Source organism: Hyperolius riggenbachi, chromosome 11 (genome assembly GCF_040937935.1).
Source record: "Hyperolius riggenbachi isolate aHypRig1 chromosome 11, aHypRig1.pri, whole genome shotgun sequence".
Classification (NCBI taxonomy): domain Eukaryota; kingdom Metazoa; phylum Chordata; class Amphibia; order Anura; family Hyperoliidae; genus Hyperolius; species Hyperolius riggenbachi.
The window spans coordinates 213270145-213289784 of NC_090656.1; the positions used below are offsets into that span (position 1 = coordinate 213270145).

The window sequence follows — 19640 nt, forward strand, 5'->3', positions numbered from 1 at the left end:
TCACTTTGTTTTCATTTTACAAGCCTTATTTTGCTACAGAATATGCGAAAATTGTATTTGCTTTGATTCCATTTGTGACTAAAAAGAATTCAAAAGACATGGGCCTCAACCCTAAAACTCTATTCTTCCACTTATGATTACCACGCACGTCTCACAATTGCTCTAAACCCACAGCTGAACTCTGGTCCCCTAACTCTTGTGTCCCTACCTCTCCCTCTAGATTGTAAGCCTTGCAGTCTCTACGTCACAAATCCATCCGTTGCAATCTCGCATGGCTGCTTTTTAAACAAAATCTTGTGCACCTATGATGCAAACATCATCATCTGTTAAGCTCTGCTTGTGGTTAGTGACAACTTTTATCATAAACAGGAACTCTGAATTAATATTTCATGTGGGAGTGGCAAACGCACTAACACACAATTGCAGCACATAATTACAGTTACTTCACAGCAAGTCAGTGTTCCTTACCTCCAGGCTCAACATACTGCTACAATACAAACCACACAAAGCGGTAAGTAATTTCTGCTTTCACTGTTACTGTAAGCTGTGAGACTGAACACAAAACATGAACAAGAGATTAACCTGTGGCCAGACTGCTTTTTCATTAATCTCCCTGCTTTATCTACAGCTTGTGTGCCTCTCTTTCCACTGGCACAACTACTACAGCACCTTCACAGCCTTACCCTGTCCTGCATTCCTTTCAAAAGGGAAACATATACCAGCTACGGCTAACAGTCTCTATTGGGCAATTTCATGTGATTTTCCAGTTAAACCTCCTGGTATTTGTGGGTCCGAGTTATTTTTCTATTCTGTACAGAACACTTTGTCATTAAGAAACTTTGCACTGAGCTGCTTGGAAATCATTTTGACAGTATGATTTTTTTTTCACACTTAACAGTAGAACATATTATGAATGGTTTTAGGAAGTTGTGTAAACAAGCGTATGTGTTAATTCTCCGATCTACAATTCTGAAGCATTTTTTAAGTCTAGAGGTAGCCATACACTTTTTTCCTGTTTGATTCTCGGCAGATTTGATCACTTTGATCGAATCAAAAGTAATGAAAATTGATCTAACAACAGCATTGCACTGTTCGAAGCTGTGCACTGCTGTGGACTGTCGATTGACCACCACTTCTGCCACACCCTTGATTGATGCAAATCTTCTGCCCTGGCTGGTTAAAAGAATCGATTTAGACAGGATGGAAAACTGTAAGATCCAGAGTCTTTTCTCTTAGGTGAGAATGTCCTCTTTTATTTAGGTGGCTACAGGTACCCTTTAACCCTTTCCACTGGGAGTTCTTTCCTAAAGGAAGTCGTTTCTGCTCCGAGGTTTTTTTTTGTTTTTTTTAAACAAATGCGCTCTTCTCTCTCTCTCATTTTAAGATGGAACATAACACCGTAACATGGTATATCTTTTTTTTTGTTATACTTTTGTTTATTGAAAAGTTTTTAAACATACAAAGATTGAACATTACTCAACACCGAACAGCTAGTATAAGTTTCAGTAGTAGACAAGATCATAAGCATAGATTATCACTGGTTCGATTATAGACATAAAGTAATCAGTTATTGGGAGGGAGAGGACTCCATATAATTCAAGAGTCTATTTGAGTAGGATTAAAGAGTGTGGATATCTTGACCGGAGTCGAGGTACCAGGACGATCCTGTCCAGCTTATGTGGTGACAAGTATATAACATTAAAAGCTAGGTAGTTATAGTCTACGATCAAGAACATGCAGATTCTGTTAACCAAAGAATCAATACAAATAAACTAAAACGTGTTACACCAGTGATTGATGGCTATATCAGTGTAGGCCTATGAGTGTTGAGCGTGGAAAGAGTTCTAGTGGCCTACATGCGGAGTGGAGATTGAAGAGGGTGAGTGCAAGGGTTTAAGGAGTAGGAGATGATGGGATGAGAGGCCTAGTATAGGGCGAGTCAGGAGTCCTCCATGAGGTTGAGAGAGGTTGGGTTGAGTGATGAACTAAAATTCCCAATGGATATTAGGGAGGCATGAGGTCAGGGGAAAGTAGGTTCCAGGGGTTCCAAACCTTGTGAAAGTGCGATTCGGTGCCTCTTAAAGATGCAGTCATTTGCTCCATTTCCCTAGTCCATTCTATCTTAAGGTTGACATCTGTTAGTGTTGGGGGGGCAATGTTTTTCCAGTAAGTGGCTATTGCCAGGCGTGTTGCTGTTAGAATGTGGGTGATCAGACGTATGGTATGTCTTGGAGTGTCAGGGGGGGGGTTTACCCAGGATCATGTAGAGAGGGTCTAGGGGCACTAGTACGCCTGTTTTTGTTAGGATGAGGTGCTGAACCTCGGTCCATAGTGGGGAGATCAAGGGACAGGACCAAAAAATATGTTCTAGAGTTCCTTTTTGATTGCAGCCCCTCCAGCAGAGATGGGAGGAATCTGGGAAGATTTTCGATAATCTGTCAGGAGTGAGATACCATCTGAATAAAATTTTATAGATATTCTCTCGTATTTGTATACACATTGAAGAGTGTTTGGCATTCTCCCAGATCTCCTCCCAGTCCTCTATTTGAATTGGCTGAGAAAGAGCTGAGGCCCATTTGGACATATATGGATGATCTGGGGTGGAAAGACCCGATTTAGTATGTAGCAGGTGATAAATCTGCGAAATCAAACCTTTTTGGTATCCCTGTGAATCGCATATATGTTCAAAGGGAGTTAAAGATGGTATGGAGGGTGAATCCCGTAATGTAGATTGGAGGAAATGTCGTATTTGGATATGCTCCAAAGTGTGTATAGGGGTAGGGGGAATTCTATCTTCTAGGGTAGAACTAGGCAGAATCGACCCCGTGAGTGGGTTCTTCCAGTCAAGTAGATTAAAAAGTTTTAGGCCAAGCCATCTATTCATAAAACCTTTGGATAGTCCAGGGCGAAAAGCCGGATTGCCTAGGATTGGCATTAGAGGGGAGGGGGAAGATTTTAAGCCAGCTGTGGCAGATGTTGATCGCCAAATTTGGAGGGTGAAGTTTATGGTAGGTAGGTGTTGGGTTGAGGGTAGTTTAGGAGGGGAGTCTGTCCATATCAGAGAGGCTAGGGTGGTGGGGAGAGTACTGACTGCCTCAATGAGGCCCCATTTGGTATATACTGTGAGTTTGGACCATTCTCTCAGCTGACGCAGGTGAGCTGCTTGGTAATAGTATCTGAGATGGGGTAGTCCTAATCCTCCCTGTTCTCTGGGGGATAGGAGAACTGAAGCTCGGAGTCTCGGTCGTTTGTGGTTCCAAACAAATTTGGAGAAGGCAGATTGGAGTTTGGACAGCTGAGAGGAGGGAACCAATATTGGAAGGGTTTCAAAAAGGTAAAGCAATCTGGGAAGTATATTCATTTTTAGAGTATATATTCTACCTATCCAGGAGATCTTGTAGGCGGTCCACTTATGAAGGTCCTGTAGGATTTGTTGTATTAGAGTAGGGAAATTATATTTATAAAGAGTAGAGTAAGTGGGTGTAAGGTGGATGCCTAGGTATTTCAAGGAGTGGGTTTGCCATTTGTAGGGAAAATTATGTTTTAAGGAAGTGAGGAGTTCGGTTGGAATTTTAATGGGCATAGCTTCAGTTTTGTCTTGGTTCAGACGAAATCCTGATAAGGATTCATAGGTGTCTAGGGTATTATGCAGAGCAGGTAGGGATATGAGGGGGTTCGTGATAGTGAGTAAAATATCGTCCGCAAATAGAGAGATTTTGAATTCGTGTTTGTCGAGTTGGACACCCGAGATATTGTCGTTTAATCTTATGGCACTGGCAAGGGGTTCAATACTAAGAGCGAAAAGTAGGGGAGAAAGGGGGCATCCCTGCCTGGTACCATTATGGATCTGGAAGGGAATAGGAGAGGCCATAGGGAGTTTTACGCAAGCTGAGGGAGACGAGTAGAGGAATTGGAGTATGGTCAGGAAGGGTCCATTAAAGCCTTGGTGTTGGAGGACGTGGAAGAGGAAGGGCCATGCTAGGCGATCAAAAGCCTTCTCCGCGTCCAAACTGAGAAGCAGAGAAGGCCTGCCCGCACGAGACATGAGGGAGATAAGGTCTATTGCTCGACGAGTATTATCTCCTGCCTGCCTATTAAGGATAAAGCCCACCTGATCATTGTTGATAAGCCTGGGTAATATAGGATTTAAGCGGTTGGCTAGAGTTTTAGTAATGATTTTGAGGTCCGAGTTTAGGAGAGATATGGGTCGATAGCTTTGTGGGAGCTGAGGGTCTTTTCCTTCCTTGGGGATAACTGTTAAGAGAGATTTCAAAAACGAGTGGGGGGGGTTTCACCTCCCATGATTTTGTTTGCTAAAGAGGTTAGATAGGATGAGAGTACCCCTTGGAAGTTTTTATAGTAAGAGTAGGGGAGTCCATCTGGGCCAGGGGATTTAGAGGAGGGGAGTGATTTAAGGGTTTCTAATATTTCAGTGTTCGTAATTGGTGCATTAAGAGTAGTAAGTTCTTCTTCGGATAATTTGGGAAGCTTAAGCTGTTCTAGGAAGGAAGCTACTTTATTTGAGTATAGTGGGTCAAGGGAGGGATCCGGGAGATTATAAAGCTGTTCATAATAGGAGTTGAATAGTTGTGCAATCTTAGATGGGTTATAGTGGGTAGTACCTTCATTGTCCTTCATAGCATGGACCGCCTGAGAAGATCCCCTAGGGTTTAGTTTGCGGGCTAGGATGGTGTGCGGTTTATTACCCCTTTCAAAAAATAGCTGTCGTGACCATTTCAGGCTTTTTTCTAATTGGGAAGTTTGGAGAGATCTAATATCCAATTTTAGTTTCTGAATGTTAGAGAATGATTCCTGGGTAGGCAGTTGTTTGTAGGAGGTGCATGCATCTCCAAGGGCCTCAGTGAGTACAATTAATTTTTGCGAGGAGATTCGCTTACGTCTGGAGCCCTCGGCGATGAACAGGCCACGAACAAAAGCTTTGTGAGCCTCCCAGCACAGTCCCAACGAGGAGGCTGATGGAGCATTAGTAGCAAAAAAGGATTGAATTTCGTCTGTCATATTGGATAGAAATGTTTTGTCTCTGAAAAGAGACTCGTTTAGTCTCCAGTGGATAGGTTTATGGGGTGTATGCAACCAATCTAACTCTATTAGGACAGCATGATGATCTGACCAGGCCGTAGGGTGAATATCTGCTGTTAGTAGGGTTGATATGGTAGGTAATTTGGAGAAGAAGTAGTCTATGCGGGAGTGTGTTGCATGAGGGGGGGAGAAAAAGGTGTAATCTCTGGCAGTAGGATTAGAGATTCTCCAGAGATCAAGGAGGCCATATTGACGGGTCAAGGCCCTAAATTTTCTGGAGAGGCGATCGTGTGAGGGAAAGGAGTGTGACTCTACAGATACAGACCTGTCGGTTGTGGAGGAGAAAGCTAAATTAAAGTCGCCTCCTAATAAAAGAGTACCACTAACCACTTTCTGCAGTTTAGCTAGGAATTTTGTTAGGAAGGGGATTTGGTTAGTATTTGGGACATACACATTGGCTAGGGTTATTGGTTTACCAGCTAGAGAACCTAGTAAAATCAGGTAGTGACCTGCAGGATCTTTGATAGTTTTAGTTATTTGAAGGGGGAGTCCTTTTTTATATAAGATTGCTACTCCTGCTTTTTTCTTAGGTCCTGAGGCTAGGAATACATCTGGGTATGTTTTAGAGTAGAGACGTATGGAGTCCTGTATAGAGAGATGCGTCTCCTGTAGGAAAGCGATGTCTATAGTGAATCTCCGTAGGTCCCTGAGTAAGGAGCTTCTCTTTTGGGGTATGTTTAAACCCTTGCAATTTAACGTATACAACTTAACCATTATCTCTAAAATCAACAGAGATTGCATAGAAAACATCAATCAGTTGGTGTGGAACATAAACATCAGATAACATAGAAAGCAAAGTAAAGAGCCATGTGAGTAAAACAAAGACATGACCATAGGTGGTGAAAGAAAGCAGCAGCGGGAGGTAGAACAGACCACTGAAAAGAACGTGGTCACATGGAGTGACAACTAAAAATAGTTGTGCCAGTGAGAGCTGGTTGAGGGTTCCTGGAGCCTCCCGAGTCCAGGGGTCCTCTATGACAGCTCTCCGGAGGATCATGTGAGCAGTCCAAGAAGGTCGGTACAGGATCCGAGACTGGGTGCCCCTCATACGTAGAGAGTCTAGGGGGCTGGGACCCGGTGTTGATGAGCCTCGAAGTCTATGTTTTCAGGGAGTGATCATTTGTAATGTAGAGAGACATTGCTTAGGAGACTTGAGAGTCCATTCTTTCAGGCGAGGTTGGGTAGGTAAGGCTACGTATGGGCATATGTGATGAGTGAGAGATATGACGCAGCTTTCTGGGGGGAGAGGTTTCAGAGGGAGAGCGAGGGTGAGTGTTGCTGATACTTGTAGGGAGGCGGAGGCCCATTTGTTTCAAAAACATAGGGGCATTGTCAATATCCGTGAGCGCAAAGATAGATCCATTGCGGTTCACTATTAAGCGAAAGGGGAATCCCCATCTGTAAGTTATTTTGGCATCCAGAAGAAGTTGTGTGACAGGTTTGAGAACCCTGCGTTTCGCCAGGGTGATAAGAGACAGATCATTATAGATGGTGAGGTCGTCCCCTTTAAAGGAGATAGGTGAGGAGTTACGTGAAGCTTTCAAAAGAGCCTCTTTTGCTTCATAGTAATGCATGCGGATAATCACATCCTTGGGCCTCTGTGCTGTTGTTTGTCTTTCACCTAGCGAACGGTGGGCCCGGTCCATTCTCCAGAGCTCATCTGCAGTGTCTGGGGATAGTGATTTGAAAAGTTCAGTCAGATGGGGGGTTAATCTGTCGGGGGTCACCGACATAGAGATACCTTTAATTCTTAGATTTTGTCGTCTGTCACGATTCTCCTGGTCCTCTTGTGCGGATCTTAAGTATCTAATGTCTGATTGCATTAATTTCTGTTCCTCCTCTAGGTCTTTTTGTTGTATGGATAGGGTGTTTATTTTCTCCTCTAATGTATTGGTGCGCTCCCCTAAGCTGTTTATGTCAGTTTTCAGATCAGTGACTGCAGAAATGATTACCTGTTGTAGAGAATCATGAAGAGAGCGATAGTGGCGCTCTAAGGTGGCTTCCAACAGTTCTGCTGTCAGGGGAGCGGATGGTGGAGTCAGAGAGACTTGCTGGGCTGGAGCTGCGTCAGGGTGTGTAGTGAGGCCGGCGCCATCTTGGTTTTCCGGAGTGCGGAGGAAACGCTCCATTGCGCCGGTTTGCGCAGATGTTTTGGGGGTAATTTTAGCAGCCATCGGGTCGCCTGTGTGTTCAGGGGGGGGTCTCAGTCCAGAGCCGCGTTCCAGGTGCGGAGAAGAAGCTTTGTGCGGCGGTAAGCGAGCGGAGAGGGGCCGGAGCTCAGTGCCTAAGCGGCCATCTTGGCGGAGCCGCGCATGCGTCCTCGTAACATGGTATATCTTATTTTAAAGAACACATTGTAACGTTTAATTTGATACCTTATTTGGACAGTTTGGCATCTTCTATTGGCTGGTAGCAGAGGAGAAAGCCAAGGTATAGTAAATTGAAAAACAGTTTCCTGGGTGTAATCCGGGCTTGCGTGAGCAAGTTTCGCAATAATAGGTGCTTTTATGACGCCACCCAGGGTCTTACTGTCCCTACACACAATGCAATCGTTTGTATTTTGATTGGGCAGATTGGCAATAAAATACTGGCTACTATTTACACCCTCCCCCAGTCCATCCCATAGGATGCCATTCATTCTATTAAAGAGAATCTGTATTGTTAAAATCGCTCAAAAGTAAACATACCAGTGCGTTAGGGGACATCTCCTTCTACCCTCTGTCACAATTTCGCCACTCCTCGCCGCATTAAAAGTGGTTAAAAACAGTTTTAAAAAAGTTTGTTTGTAAACAAACAAAATGGCCACCAAAACAGGAAGAAGGTTGATGTACAGTATGTCCACACATAGAAAATACATCCATACATAAGCAGGCTGTATACAGCATTGCTTTTGAATCTCAAGAGATCATTTGTGTGTTTCTTTCCCCCATGCACTGAAGTTTCAGGCTACTCTTTTCTTCCTGCAAACAGCTTTGCCCTTGTCTGTAATTCCTCAGTATGTGAAAGCCCAGCCAGCTCAGAGGACGATTTATCCAGCTGATTAGAGCAGCTTCTCTCTTATCTAAATAACACACAGGCAGTGTGCATAGAGGGGCCAGAAAGGGTGAGTTCATAGCAGAACCACAACACTGAAGAACTTGGCAGCCTTCCAGACACAGGCCGACAAGTCTGACAGGGGAAAGATACATTGATTTATTACAGAGACTGTCATAGTAGAAAGTGCTGCAGTTAGCCAGAACACATTAGAATAGCTTTTGGAACATGTAGGATGATAAAAAACAGGATGCAATTTTTGTTACGGAGTCTCTTTAACAACTTTGCAGGCAATCTGCAATAAAAATAAAATTTAATCTGCAATTATTATTTTTTTTTGCAGAATGGAATCTGCAAAAATGAATCAGAAGCTATTTTTTATAATAAAAAAAAACAAACAAAAAAAAAACACATGAAAGAAATGGAAGTGACATTTAAATCTAATTGTCACTTCCTTCAGGGGCTGATGGGGGCCACAAGGTATGGGGCTGGGGGGCACGGACAGTGTGGGCATGTAGTAATACATGCCCACAAAAGATCGCATAGTGATCGGCGGTTTGCGGCGTTCCCGATGCGCTGAAAACCGCTGCTGCAGGGATGTCCCGCTATGCGGGACATACGAGTGGAAAGGGTTAAAGGGCCACTATTGCGAAACATTGTAAAATTTACAATACATTTGAATGCCTACATATTAGATGTACATTTGACCCAGAGCTATAAATTAAACTCCCCTTATTTTGCTGCAACTTACAGTGGGTAGTAAAAATCAGAAAAAAATCGAACAGGTTTTGGACCAGTCCATCTCCTCATGGAGGATTCTCAGGGATTTCTTTACTTTCAAAAGCACTTACTAAATTGCAGTTGCTCAGTCCAACTGCCAAAATACAGTAGTTTATCAGCATCTTTGTATAGAATAGATCAGGCATGGGCAAACTCGGCCCTCCAGCTGTTACGGAACTACAAGTCCCACAATGCATTTGCCTTTATGAGTCATGACTGTGGCTGTCAGACTCCTGCACTGTATTGTGGGACTTGTAGTTCCTTAACAGCTGGAGGGCCAAGTTTGCCCATGCCTGGAATAGATCCTTTACACAAAAGCTTTTGTAAAGAATAAAGGAAATACTAAGGGTCCCCCAGGAGGAGACAGACTATTCCAAAACTTGCCAGATTTCTCAGATATGTATTACCTACTGTAAGAGACAGAAATATAGGAGAAAAGTCATTACAGCTCATTTTAATTTGGGTGAAATGTACTTCTAATAGGTTTGTATTTTTCGATTGGTCGTGATAAAAAAAAAAAAAAAGAAAGAAAAAAACATTTATATATATCACGTTTTTCTCCTGGTGAACTCAAAGCGCCAGAGCTGCAGCCACTAGGGCACCCTCTATAGGCAGTAGCAGTGTTAGGGAAACTTGCCCAAGGTCTCCTATTGAATAGGTGCTGGCTTACTGAACAGGCAGAGCCGAGATTCGAACCCATATGCTATATGCCATATGTATTTCCTTTAAAAACATACTAGTTGCCCGGCAGTGATTCTGATCTCTTTACTAGTATCTGGATGACACACATGAAACAAGCATGCATCTTGCAACTGAAGTCTGACTAGATTAAGTCGGACTTCAGTCAGAAACCTCTGATCTGCATCAGGGGTGCAGCTAAGGTTTTTGTGGCCCCAAGCGGACTGCAGGCCGAGGCCTACAACCTGCGGCGCGCGAAGCGCGCCGCGCCGAAAAAAGGGGTGTGTTCATTGCGCGGGAAAGTGGGCGTGACATGACATGTGGGTGGAGCCAGGGTGTGGCCATGACATGTGAGTGGAGCCAACTGCATGATGCTTACATGTCAATATGGACCAAAAAAACAAAACAAACATTTCAATGTAGAAAGCGGTAGACTTTACCCCCCCCCCCCCCCCCCCAAAAAAGAAAAAAAAATACATAAACAAAAAATACATAAGTAGGACATTAGACTATGGTAGGGATTAAATGGGGAGCTCCTCTGAGAGCAGTCAGTGACATGGCTATGTACTTTGTAAAGTGCTGCACAAGAGGTCACGGCGGTAGTAATGCACTAGCACAGAACGCTGTGATATGCAGGAGCAAACACGGCCAAGCATGCACAACAGAGCACACAGCCAGCCCGGTACACCAGCCCCAAGCATGATCGCAGCCAACAGTATAGGTGCTAAGGCACGTCAGTGCGGCGCGCGTAGCGCGCCGCTGCAAAAAAATGGGCATGGTCATGACATCATGTGAGCGGGGCTAACATAGGTAACGCATAACAGTGAGGCGGCAGGCCAGAGTTTCCTCCCACAACAGTTAGGCAAAGTTACTCTAATGATGGGTACACACTGAGATTTTCTGGTCGATTTACTGTCAGATGGATTATTTCCAACATGTTCGATTTGCTTTCCGATCGATTTCATATTAAAGTGCACGGAAATCGATCGGAAAATGCTTGGAAAACAATCGAAAAGCAAATCGGACATGTTGGAAATAATCCATCTGACAGTAAATCGACCAGAAAATCTCATAGTGTGTACCCAGCATAAGGCTCCCTGCACACTGCAAATCCGATTTGCGATTCCAATTTTCCCTGAATGCTAGCAACAGAATAACGCAGAAAAAACAGCATGCAGTAACGATTAAAAATCGGAATCACATGCAGTGTGCAGGGAGCCTAAGAGTAATTAGACATGCCACAAACTATAAGGAAGCAGTGTTTCTGCCATGATGTGGTGAGAAAGAAGATTTGCATCATGGATGCGCAGATGATAAATCAGCAGAAACTGCTATTTATTAGCATACCATTTAGTAATCATGAGATGACAAAAGAATGTCAAATGCTGCAACAATGATCCCAAAGCAGCAAATGTAGCCAACTATGACCATCAAGTAATAAATGCAGCAACCATTACCTCTGACATATAAACTGCAACAACCGTTACCTCTGACACATCAAATGCAAGAACCATTACCTCTGACACATGATATGCAACAACCAGGGCTGTGGAGTCGGTACAAAAATCTTCCGATTCAGACTCCTCAGTTTATGAAACCACGACTCCCGACTCCAACTCCGACTCCGGGTACCCAAAATGGCTCTGACTCCGACTCCTTAGTCTAATACTTAACAGGGCTGTGGATTTTGTACAAAAATCATCCGACTCCTGACTCCGACTCCTCAGTTTATGAAATCAACGACTCCAACTCCAGGTGCCCAAAATTGCCCCGACTCCTCGACTCCGACTCCATAGCCCTGGCAACAACCCCTACTTCTCACACATGGTATGCAAAAACCTTACTTCCGACACATAATAAGCAACAACTATTACCTCCAATGCATGAAATGCAAGAACCATTACATCTGAAACATGATATGCAACAACCCCAACTTCCGACAAATGAATGCAGCAAATGATTTCCCTAACACATGGAATACAGCAAACGTTACTTTTGACATATGAAATGCATCAAATCGGAAATTAGGAAAATATTACCTCCCACACGTTAAAATTCAGTAAGCATTATCCACCCACACATGAAAAATACACATATAAAAATGCAGCAAATGTTACCTTAGACATAATTTAATTAAATGTTCTGGCCCACTGGGTGCTGGCGGGATGGAGCTGCTGAGTAGGGTGGGATAGTGAAACTGGATGCGGCTGAGAGGGCGACACTGGGCGGAAGGAGGGTGACATTGCCTGGAAGGGGAGGAGGATGACACTAGTTGGGGAGGAGGATGACACTAGGTGGGGAGGAGGATAACACTGGGTGGGGAGAGGGTGACACTGACTGGGTTGGGAGGTGGGTGATACTAATGGGGTGTGGAGGAGGGTGACAGACACTAAGTGGGGAGGAGTGTAATAGGTAGGTGTCCCAGTAAAGGTAGCTAGGCGTAAATAGGCACCCCCGTAAGTAGCTAGGTGTAGGTAGGTGCCCCTATAGGTAGCTAGGCGTAGGTAGGTGCCCCATAGGTAGCTAGGCGTAGGTAGGTGCCCCCTGTAGGTAGCTAGGCATAGGTAGGTGCCCCCATAGGTAGCTAGGTGCCCCTATAGGTAGCTAGGTGTAGCTAGGTGCCCCTATAGGTAGCTAGGCATAGGTAGGTTCCCCCATAGGTAGGTAGGTGCCCCATAGGTAGGTGCTCCATAGGCAGCTAGGTGTAGGTAGGTGCCCCATAGGTAGCTAGGCGTCGGTAGGTGCCCCCTGTAGGTAGCTAGGCGTAGGGAGGTGCCCCATAGGTAGCTAGGTGTAGGTAGGTTCCCCCATAGGTAGGTAGGTGCCCCATAGGTAGCTAGTCATAGGTAGGTGCCCCCTGTAGGTAGCTAGGCGTAGGTAGGTGCTCCATAGGTAGGTAGGAGTCCCAGTATAGGTAGCTAGGTGCCACTATAGGTAGCTAGGCGTAGGTAGGTGCCCCATAGGTAGCTAGGCATAGCTAGGTGCCCCTAAAGGTAGCTAGGTGCCCCCATAGGTAGATAGCTAGGCATAAGTAGGTGCCCCCATAGATAGCGAGCGGGCAGGGAGCAGGGGTAGAAGGCAGACAGGCGGGCAAGGAGATTGGTGGCTTTGCCGGGAGTCATGCACCATTTGTACTTCCGGTTCCTGCAGTCCATGTGGAACGCAGAACCGGAAGTATGCGGCGCATACACCCGGCTTCAGGGAGGGTGGGCAGAGCAGTGGGCGGGGGCGGAACTAAAGCGGCCAAGCAGCCGCTCTATTGGTGGGTGGGCAGGGACAGAGCCTTCCCCTCGCCGGAGTCTGCCCGCCCCCTGAGCCCGTACCAAGAAGCCGCTGCGGCAGGACAGTGACGGTGTGACGTCATAACGACGTCACGGAGACTCCGAGGCCCCTAAAAACATGAGGCCCCAAGCAGCCGCTTGGTCTGCTTGGTGCCTGGCGGCGCCCCTGATCTGCATGCTTGTTCAGGGTCTATGGCTAAAAGTATTACTGGTAGAAGATCAGCAGGACAGGCAGACAAATATCATTATTTATATGATTTTAACACTTAAAGCGGAATATAACCCTGCATTTCAACTTTGCTCTAAAACATTATTTACAGCATATTATATGCAAAAAGCATTTTTTTTTACTAGACCAGCATTGGAAGGGTTAAACACAGAGGTTTAAAGTTCCGTGGAGAGATATGCAGAAGTTCAGATTGTTACATTCTATTTAGTTAAATGTATCTATTGAGAAATGTTACACACTCTTTGGCTGTCCTCCAGCTCCTTCTCAGTCAGAGAGAGTGAGTCACATTCAACACTTAGATACATTTATGTAAACAAAATGTATCTATGTCAGCTTCGGATGCGTCTGCAGAAATCTCCAGGAACTTTAAAGCCCTGTGTAACCCTTCCAATGCTGGTCTAGTAAAAAAAAAATGCTGGTTGCATATAATATACTGTAAATAATGTTTTAGAGCAAGGTGGAAATGCAGGGTTATATTCCGCTTTAAGGCTACTTACACACCAGGACGTTGCGTTTAGGGGACGTTATAGGGCACATAACGTGCCCCTAACGCAACGCCTGGTGGTGTTGGAGCAGGACGCTACCAAGAGCCGCGTTACAAGCAGCTGTTGGTGCGCCTGCTCTGTCGGAGGCGCTGCGGAGACCACGTGAGCGGAGCTCTCCGCATCACGTGGTCCCGCCAGCCAATCAGTGGCCGCTCCAAAGAGTAAACACTGCAAGTGCAGTGAATAATAAGTAGCCATGTGCCTGGCTACGTAGCGGCCTCTCCCCCCCTCCTCTCCGCCCCTAAAATAAAAAAAAGACCACCCATACTAAGCATGTGCAAACAGTCTAACGCGGCTTAGCCGCGTATAAAGTACTGCATGCAGTATGTTGTCTTGACGTGAAGCGTTACTGTGTAACGCAACGTGAGCACTGTGAACAGCCAATTGATTTTTCATTGCTGTGCGGTGGGGGTGCATTACAGGCTGCTCTAACGTGCGCCTGTAACGTCCCACTGTGAAACCAGCCTAAAAGCTGAGCGATCTCCAGAGCAATTTCAGGGAAGGAGATTTTGGACCATGCATTCACCTTATAAATTCGCTTTGAAAAGGCATGCAGGATGATTGCGATTTTGACAGATCACAATCGCTCCTGTGGGATCATGGCTATTTATTTTTAGCAGTTAAGCGCTTTTGAAATCACTGGCAATTCCTAGAAAGCATAAGGCCTCGTTCAGATTATACATGCTGCTGCCGTGCACATTTTTGGCAGCGTGTATAGTGTGCGACACGCAAAAATCGTAGAAGGGAATAGACAGCCCTTCTACCATTCCCATCATATGGGATGGCGCAATCGCACTGCTGCATGCAATTTTCAAGAATCGCAGCGCTGACAGCGTTGCGCATAGCAGCGCAGATGGTGTGCGATTGTACATGTTGCATTCAGATAGCACAGCCATCTAATGTGCTAATTGATGTGAATAGAGGCCTAATGCTGGGGATACACGGTACGTTTTGTACCATGTATCGAGCCGCTCGATAGATTTTGGCGCGTCCCCGTGGGTGCCCAGATCGATTCCCGCTCGTCCCCGCGGGCGGCTTCTTATCTTGCGCTCGTTTCTTCTTTTGTCCTGCCCGCCGGTATCTAGAGCGGAATCGATCCGGCGGGGTATCGGACACGTCGGAAATTATCAATCGAGCCATCAGCGGCTCGATTGATAAAAAAAAAAAAAAAACTACCGTGTATCCCCAGCATAAAAGGGCTCTAGTGGGTTCCAAACCAAAGGGATTCCAGGAATGGACTATTTAGGATTAGGACTATAGATTAGATACAATACAACAAAAACAAACAACAGACAAGATAACTTGTGATCAACTGACAGTGTAGATTACAAATTCAAAAGTGAATACAATTGGATGCATACATATCAAGATAGAGCAATGATTATGCAAGAACATTTCAGCAATTAAAGAATACAAAACATTCTAGCGAGCAGGATATTTGGTTATCAATTATAAAAATAAAAATAAGGGCACATTCCCATACAGGTGAAAAGGGAGACCAAAAGAGAATCAATAATATTTGGAGTTATGTCCAGATTATCAATGGCTGATTCAAAATTCTGTATCAATGGATCCCAAACCCTTGAAAATTTAGAATTAGCTCCTCTCGCTAGCCAGGTCAACTGATACAGAGGAAGAGATGAATGAACAAGTCTTAACCATACAGTTAGAGAAGGTGCAGAAGTCCTCCTCGATTCCAATGCAACAGCTTTTTTAGCATAAAACAACAATTGCCTTAGCAGGATTTTTTTTACTACTGCCAAAAGGTAGATCATCTAACAAACCCAGCAAACATGTTTTATATGAGGAGACCACATAGAGACCAAGATTGTCATTTAAAGAGAACCCGAGGTGGGATTTAATTATGTTACTGGGGCACAGAGGCTGGTTGTGCACACTAAGACCAGCCTCCGTTGCCCCATGGTGTGCCTCCAGGACCCCCCTGCGCGCCGCTATAGCCCCCGCACTCCTATCAGCGGGAGGGAAGGGACATGGGCGGGTAGCACCGATGCGGAAGGAGGCGGGGGAGCGGCGCTGACATACAGCGCATAGGTAAACATTGTGCTGGTGACACGCTTCATGTCGCTAGCACTACGGGGGGTATAGTGGCGCGCAGGGGGTCTTGGAGGCACACCATGGGCAATGGAGGCTGGTCTTAGTGTGCACAACCAGCCTCTGTGCCCCAGTAACATAATTAAATCCCACCTCGGGTTCTCTTTAAGACTTTTAAAACTTTATCCCAGAACATTTGAATCAAAGGGCTGTCCCATGTCATATGTTTAAAGGAACCCGGGCTAAATCCACACCTCCAACAAGCGTCACTGGTACCCTTAGAAAATGTAGATATTTTTTGAGGCGTAAAATAGATTTGATGGAACCATTGAATCTGAATTAGCTTATCACGGGAACTAATCACGGTCTTTATGTAAGACTCCTCGAAATCCATCCATTCTAAGTTAGTAATATCCTCTCCCCAATGTGTCCATCTGACTCTGACTTTAGTCAACCTGTGCTCATAGTTGTGCTGAATTAAATTCAGGTGACATCTAGATATGAGCTCAGAGTTATTATCTAGAAGCCACTTTTCTACTGTACTTGGGGACAAGGACACAGTGAGGCTACCAAATTGTGCAGAGGCCGCATGGCGCAACTGAAAATATCTAAACCGGAAACGTGTAGGAATACCAAATTCAGAGACCAATTGAGACCAGGTTTTAAATGTATTATTGATAAACAAATGATTGGTATATTTATCTCCATATCCAATCCAAAAACCGGGTTCAGTAAGAGATACAAATTCAGGCAATTTAGGGTTGCTCCGTATGGGGGCACTAGGAGAGATACATGATCCATCATCCCCAACCAAAGCTTGAAACTTACGAAAAATACGCAAGGAGTACTTCAGAATATCAATACCTTCTACAGCAAAAACTGTAAATTATATTACATAAGGATTCATATGAGTGTGCCATGTCCACCTCTGCATCTAGGGCAGCGTCATCTCTGATCTTCTGTAACCACCTGAATATATATGTAAGTTGGACAGCATAATAATATAACTAAAAATGGGGAAGGGATAAACCACCTTTATTGATTGGCAACCGTAATGTGTCAGTAGAGAGCCTAGAGATGCGATTAGACCACAGGAAGCTTTGAACCATACTATTAGGTTTGGTAAAATATGAGTTTGGAACCCAAACAGGCGACATCAATAAAACATACAATAATTTAGGGGCTATTACCATTTTAATAGTATTAACCCGTCCCATAAGATCCAGGGGCAGGGATACCCATTTGTTAAGCTTGTCTTCTACTCTATTGAGAACAGGGAGCAAATTATTTTGTAGATAGGAAGCATTATTTTTTCATGAACCCTCTTAATAACCCAACCCCCAATACCTGAATCTTCTCGTATAAAGACTGCCAAAGGCTCCATGGCAAGGGCCAACAGCAGGGGAGATAAGGGACAACCCTGCTGGGGGCCCCTACCAATATTAAATTGAGCTGTAATAAGCCCATTAACCCGAAGGCATGCCAGAGGTTCAGTATATAAAAAAGTTGCACCCATTTCTGAAAAGTATTTCCGAATTTAAATGCATCCATGACAGCAAAGAAATATTGCCATGAAACCGTATCAAACACTTAGTTTGTATCTAGAGCTAGGAGGACGCTAGAGTCAGCGTTGCTATGAGTATGCTGCAGATTTGCAAAAAGCCTTCTAATATTTAATTTGGTAGAACGAGATGGAATAAAACCAGTTTGGTATTGAAAGACTAAGTTTTCTACTAATTTTTTTACTTGCTTTAGTCTACCAGCTAAAATTTTAGCGAGAACTGTAACATCTGAATTTAACAGGGAAATTGGGCGATAAGATTTGCAGGAATCTGGACTTTTCCCCGGTTAAAAAAAAAAGGGTAATATGGGCTTCGCGCATTGAATGCGGTAAAGTGCCCATGCCTATTGCACTATTAAAAGTTTGAAGGCGTTCAGGAGAGGTAAGAGCCCTACACTTTATATACCACTCGGAGGGGATACCATAAGGCCCAGGAGCCTTGTTAGGTTTAAGACTCTTAATGGCTTCTGATATTTCACTTACAGTTAAGGGAGCATCAAGTAATTGTCTGTCAGAATCATCTAACTCAGGTAATTGACAGTGACTAAAAAAGTCTGTTAAAAGAGACTGGTCACACGGAGAAACCTTAGTGTATAAAATTACTATAAAATATTCTAAATTCTTCTAGAATACTTTCTGAAGTATAACAGTAAATGCCAGAGGCACAAGTGTTGGAATAGCTGTCGAAGAATGACTGTCACGTAGCAAACATGCTAGAATCTTACTCGATTTATTTCCGCATTCAAACACACGTTTAAGTGGACCCAAATTAAAAATACAAGATTTTAGAAATAAAATCTATTTTCTAAATTAGAATAATAAATAGCAGCCTTTTTTCAGCTGCATGATGACAAATATAACATATTTTACATTTATTAAGAGAAACCCCTCCCTTCCTTTTATCTGGCCGGGACAGAATCCGGCAAACTGGTGGAGTAGGTGGTGTCCGGCAAAGGAGGAATTGCTAATGGCTGCCACCTGTATAACCCTAGTTATGCAAAGAGAAGGGTGAAAAGCATGTACTGAAATGCTCATAGGCTTGAAGGAGGGTTTATTTATCTTTGTATGTGTCAGAGTGGTGCAAATAAATATTTTGAATTAAAAAAATGTTTGGTTTGGGACCGCTTTATTATGGAATTAATTCTTTATCTTTAGCTCTATTAAGTAGTTTAAGTTCATGATCACGCCTAGCCTTCAACCAAGTTTGAACATTTTTAGGTGTGGAAGCAGACTCAATCAAATTTTTTGCCTTGATCATGACAATCTCTGTGCGAGCAATATAAGCCTCATCAAATCTGTAATGAAAAAAAACCTCCCGTGGGGGTACTCACCTCGGGTGGGGGAAGCCTCCGGATTCTATCGAGGCTTCCCCCGTCCTCCTCGGTCCCACGTCGGAGAAAATCCTCCCGGAGCGGCGGCAATGTAAATATTTACCTTTTGGCTCCAGCGCAGGCGCAGTATCCGCTCTTCCCAAGGAGATAGGCGAAAATAGCCAATCTCCGTTGGGCCGCTCTACTGCGCAGGCGCAAGTCGCCTGCAGAACCAGCATAGTGCCACAGCATTCTTTACATATTTACTGTGGAATAGAGGAATACACCCATCTGTGGCAGCAGTGCATGCTTGGCTCACACCATTAAAGAGAACCCGAGGTGGGTTCTAAGAATGCTATCAGCACACACAAGAAGAGTGCATACGGTATCTGGTTTATTATTGACCGTTTACTCCCTGTATTGTCCCCATGTCTCCTCTGCTCCCCTGTGTCCTCCTCCACTCCCCCTGAATTAATGAAAGCAATGGCAACACGGCTCAACTTATCCACTGGAGCATGCGGTGATCAGAGACCCCTCCTTTCCCTTGCTGTTCCAAATCAAATCAAAGATAGCTTTATTGGCATGACCAAGTTAATTACAGGTATTGCCAAAGCAAGGGGAAATAGGGGACATGGGAGGGGGTGGGGTAGGGGGACAATGGCTAAGCAGTCTGTGGACATTTTTTAGGTTTACAGTTCCGTTATGCTCCTCTCAGTCTGTGGCATGCTGTGACATAGGCGTCAATTCACCAGAGGTTACCAACCTATTTATCTCTTGGGAGGTAATTTAACTCCTGTGATATCTCCAAATATCAATTCTCCAGAAGTATAGGGGAAAATATCGACAGAGAGAAATGTAAGAGATAAATGTGAGATAAGTATGAGATAAATAAGTGATAGTTAGTAATTAGTTTTTCTCCAAATCACAATTCACCAGGGAAGAAAGGGGGTGTGGCCATTCGTTATATTTTCATCTCTTTATCCCCTGAATGAACCTGGAGATATCGTAGTTTTCACACAGCAGCTGCTGCTGTGGAAGATGGAGCCTTTTGAGCTTACTCTGTTAGGCCTG

The 19640-nt window shown here is 44.4% G+C and overlaps 1 protein-coding gene across 1 annotated transcript in view; it reads left to right on the top strand.

Annotated features, from left to right (window-relative positions):
* The first annotated feature begins 436 nt into the window (after window positions 1–436).
* Window positions 437–19640, top strand: part of LOC137538677 (alpha-1,3-mannosyl-glycoprotein 4-beta-N-acetylglucosaminyltransferase C-like) — a 123193-nt gene continuing 103989 nt past the window's right edge. Inside the window, exon 1 of the mRNA XM_068260963.1 lies at window positions 437–511. The gene's annotated coding sequence lies outside the window, so the exon portion shown is untranslated. The remainder of the gene's footprint in view (window positions 512–19640) is intronic.